This window comes from Zootoca vivipara, chromosome 6 (genome assembly GCF_963506605.1).
Source record: "Zootoca vivipara chromosome 6, rZooViv1.1, whole genome shotgun sequence".
NCBI classification, from domain to species: Eukaryota; Metazoa; Chordata; class Lepidosauria; order Squamata; family Lacertidae; genus Zootoca; species Zootoca vivipara.
The window spans coordinates 28,907,103-28,911,418 of record NC_083281.1 but is presented as its reverse complement, the minus strand read 5'-3'; the positions used below and the strand labels follow the sequence as shown (position 1 = coordinate 28,911,418).

Here is a 4,316-nt window from a genome sequence, read left to right as displayed (position 1 = left end):
AAAGAGGAAGAAGAAGACCTATTTATCTACTTGCACTGGCGTGCTTTCGAGCTGCTAGGTTGGCAGGAGCTGGGACAGAGCACTGGGAGCTCACCCTGTCATGCAGATTTGAACCGCTGACCTTCTGATGGGCAAGCCCAAGAGGCTCAGTGGTTTAGTCTACAGCGCCACCTGCGTCCCGCTGGGCTGATATAGGTGGTAGCTAGACTAGCGGCAAGTGTTGGGCAAGAGCAGCTGAACATTTTTTTCCTCGTCCAACAAAAAGATGAACGGTACCATAACACATCTCAAAGCTTAAATCTTGTTCTTCATCTTGGGCCCAAAATGTCTTGGGGTCCTTTTGCAAGGGCATGATATCAGCATTTTTTAAAAAAACACCCCACACCTTGGGATGCTGGGGAAACCCAGCCAGATGGGCAGGGTATAAATAAATTATCAATTAATTAATTAAAATTAAAGGCTCCAAACAGTGGACTGAGCTGGGGCTGGCCTGTATCCCTGCACTGTGCATTGAAAGCTGCTTTGCCAAAGTGTTTTTCAGCCTTGTGTATCCCAGATGTTGTTGGATTACAGTTCCCATTATCCCTGACTAATGGCTAAAATGGCTGGAGATGATGAGAGCTGTAGTCCAACAACATCTGGGGAACCAAGGTTGAAGAACACAGGACTACACTAAGAAACAGTAGCTCTCCAGGATTTCGGACTAGGAGGTCCATTCATTTCAAGGGGCACCTGTCCAAGACCTAAATGGAGATTCCAGGGATTAAACCTGGGACCTTCTGCATGCAAGGCAGATGCTCTGAAGGAGTGCCTCCACCCCCATCGTTCAGCCCGGACACTGAGGTCCAGCTCCGAGGGCCTTCTGGCAGTTCCCTCACTGCGAGAAGTGAGGTTACAGGGAACCAGGCAGAGGGCCTTCTCGGTGGCGGTGCCCGCCCTGTGGAACGCCCTCCTGTCAGATGTCAAGGAAATAAACAACTATCTGACTTTTAGAAGACATCTGAAGGCAGCCCTGTTTAGGGAAGTTTTTAATCTTTGATGTTTTGTCACGTTTTTAATATTCTGTTGGGAGCCGCCCAGAGTGGCTGGGGAAACTGAGTCAGATGGGCCGGGTATAAATAATAAATTATTATTATTATTATTATTATTATTATTATTATTATTATTATGCTATACTACTGAGCTATGGACCTTCTCTGAAGGAAAGTGTGCTTGGAACAGTTCAGGGAGAACTGACCAAAGAAGGAGGGTGTGCTTGGGTTCATTCCATCCCAGCCCACTGACTGCCCTTCCCTTGCCATTCTATGGCCAAGTGGTGGAAGGAGCCCTGTTTGTCTCCTCCAAGCCCTTTCCCAAAGTCGACTTGCATACGCCAAGGTCTCCGCAGCGACCTGGATGGTGCACATGCTTTTCAGCGTCACATGTTCCGCACCTCTTTATTGGCATAAAAACGCTGCCTCGTTCTTCCACCCCATCTTTCATAGACCAACACCCCGAGAGCGACTCCCTTTTTCCGTGTAATGAGATGCTGGGGGGAGGCTGGGTTGAGGAACACACCCAATGTGTGTGTTCTAGCCACGATGCTAGCTGTCCCATCAAATGTGCTTTGCCTTTATAAAATTCATTATGCTTTAAAAAAACAAACAAACCCAACTACAGACGCCAGCAACACAAGTAAGCCATAAAAACTGAAAGTGTTTTGATTCTGAACAAGATAAATACTGTAACATGATTCAGTGAAGTCTGCACGAAGAAACACACATCTGGGCGTGTTTTTAGATGGTTAGATAGGACTGCAAATGTTTAATTGGTTTTTTCGCGTGACGATCGCTTAATCTTTAATTGCAGATTAAAACCCCTCCCCCCATTAATTCCTTTCCCCAATTAGTCGACCACGGGGGGACTTTTGCTGCACAAGATGCACAGATTATTTTGGTTCCTTCTTCCCATCTTCTGCCATCCTGCATCAGATTTTAATAGGATCCCCCCCCCCAATGTTTTTTAAAGATAGCTTTTCCAAACCGGTTGCATTCAGGACTAGGGTGACACCCACAGCACATATTTAAAGCACTCTAATATCACTTTAATTTTAATACTGGGAACTGTAGTTTGTTAAGCGTGATGGGCATTGTAGGTCCTAAGCACTGAAAAGATTAGGGTGTTCCCCCATGTAATTCAAAATGAGAACAATACTAAACCACAAGATAAAATGTCTTTTTTTTAATTGAGAATGAAAAAGTAGGGAGGAGTGTGTAATGGAATGTAAGAAAGTCTAACAAAGTTCTGTTTCCCCCCACCCATGATGACTAGAATAAGATTTGGACGAGAACCCGAGGGTCATCTAGTCCAGCCCCCTGCAATGCAGGAATCTTTTGCCCAACATGGGACTTGAACCTATGACCTTGAGATTCAGAGCCTCATGCTCTACCAACTGAGCTATCCCATGACGGCTACTTGGATGCCAGCCCCCCCCCCATCTCAAATATCAAATACTTTTTTAAAAATAATTTTTTTGTGGTGCCTATTGGCTAATCCAACACTGTTCTAAGAACTCTGGAGAAATCTGCAGGGATTTAGCTACATATCAGTATGCTAATGGGCCTTTCCTTTTTCCTTTTCTAGTCCTGGCACAGTACAGAAAGAAACCCAAAGGCTACCCATGTCCACCACATTCTCAGCCTTGGCAGGCTGCCATCTACAAATACTCCCGTTTCTACTGTGGAGCAACCCTTCTCAACCAAAGATGGGTCCTTACCGCTGCTCACTGCAACCATGAGTAGGTGTACCTGTGTGATCTTGTCTCCCTCTCTGTGTGTGTTGGCTCAGCATGGGAAATGCTGGTATCATGGAATATGTGGCGAACTAGTATTTATTTGTTAAAATACTAAACTACCCTTCATTTGAGGATCACAGGGCAGTTTACAATAGAAAGACACCAAAACACACACCATAGCAACAAACAATAACAATAAACCACGCGCAGTCTAAAAGACCATAGTTTGTTTAATCAGCCAAAGGCCTAGGAGAAGAGGAATGTGTTTTGCCTAGGGCCTAAAGATATTATAATAATAATATAATTTATTATTCATACCCTGCCCATCCGGCTGGGTTTCCCCAGCCACTCTGAGCGGCTTCCAGCAGAAAAATAAAACACAATAATCTATTAAACATTAAAAGCCTCCCTGAACAGGGCTGCCTTCTGATGTATTCTAAAAGTCTGGTAGTTGTTTTCCTCTTTGACATCTGTTGGGAGGGTGTTCCACAGGGCAGGCGCCACCACCGAGAAGGCCCTCTGCCTAGTTCCCTGCAACTTGGCTTCTCGCAACGAGGGAACCGCCAGAAGGCCTTCGGTACCGGACCTCAGTGTCCGGGCAGAATGATGGAGGTGGAGACGCTCCTTCAGGTATACTGGACCGAGGCCATTTAGGGCTTTAAAGGTCAGCACCAACACTTTGAATTGTGCTCGGAAATGTACTGGGAGCCAATGTAGATCTTTCAAGACCGGTGTTATGTGGTCTTGGCGCCCGCTCCCAGTCACCAGTCTAGCTGCCGCATTCTGGATTAGTTGTAGTTTCCGAGTCACCTTCAAGGGTAGCCCCACATAGAGCGCATTGCAGTAGTCCAAGCGGGAGATAACTAGAGCATGCACCACTCTTGCTAGACAGTCTGCAGGCAGGTAGGGTCTCAGCCTGCGTACCAGATGGAGCTGGTAGACAGCTGCCCTGGACACAGAATTGACCTGCACCTCCATGGACAGCTGTGAGTCCAAAATGACTCCCAGGCTGCGCACCTGGTCCTTCAGGGGCACAGTTACCCCATATGTAACAAGGGCGCCAGGCAAGCCTCCCTGGGGAGAGTATTCCACAATCAGGGAGCCACTGCCTGTTCTCGTGTTGCTGACCTCTGGACCTCTCATGGAGGAGGCACACAAAGAAGGGCCTCTGAACATTATTGCAGGGTCCAGGTGCATATGGGGAGAGGGGTCCTTGAGGTATTGCGATACAGTCACACCTCGGTTTAAGTACGCTTCGGTTTGAGTACTTTCAGTTTAAGTACTCCGCGGACGGATTAATCCACTTTCCATTACTTTCAATGGGAAAGTTCGCTTCAGGTTAAGTACGCTTCAGGTTAAGTACAGACTTCCGGAACCAATTGTGTACTTAAACCGAGGTACCACTGGACTGAGCTGTTTAAGGCTTTACAGGACAAAGCCAGCACTTTGAATTGGGCATTCCAACCTCTGCTTAATGAAGGAGAGTCCACAGCCTCCTGAGGGAGACTGTTCCGCAGTCAAACAGCTCTTACTGTCAGAAAGT

General features: G+C 46.8%; 1 non-coding gene across 1 annotated transcript; it reads right to left on the bottom strand.

Annotated features, from left to right (window-relative positions):
* Positions 1-2,373: 2,373 nt before the first annotated feature.
* Positions 2,374-2,451, bottom strand: TRNAQ-CUG (transfer RNA glutamine (anticodon CUG)). The gene has a single exon. It is a non-coding gene; the product is annotated as a tRNA-Gln (tRNA).
* Between the last annotated feature and the right edge of the window lie 1,865 nt (positions 2,452-4,316).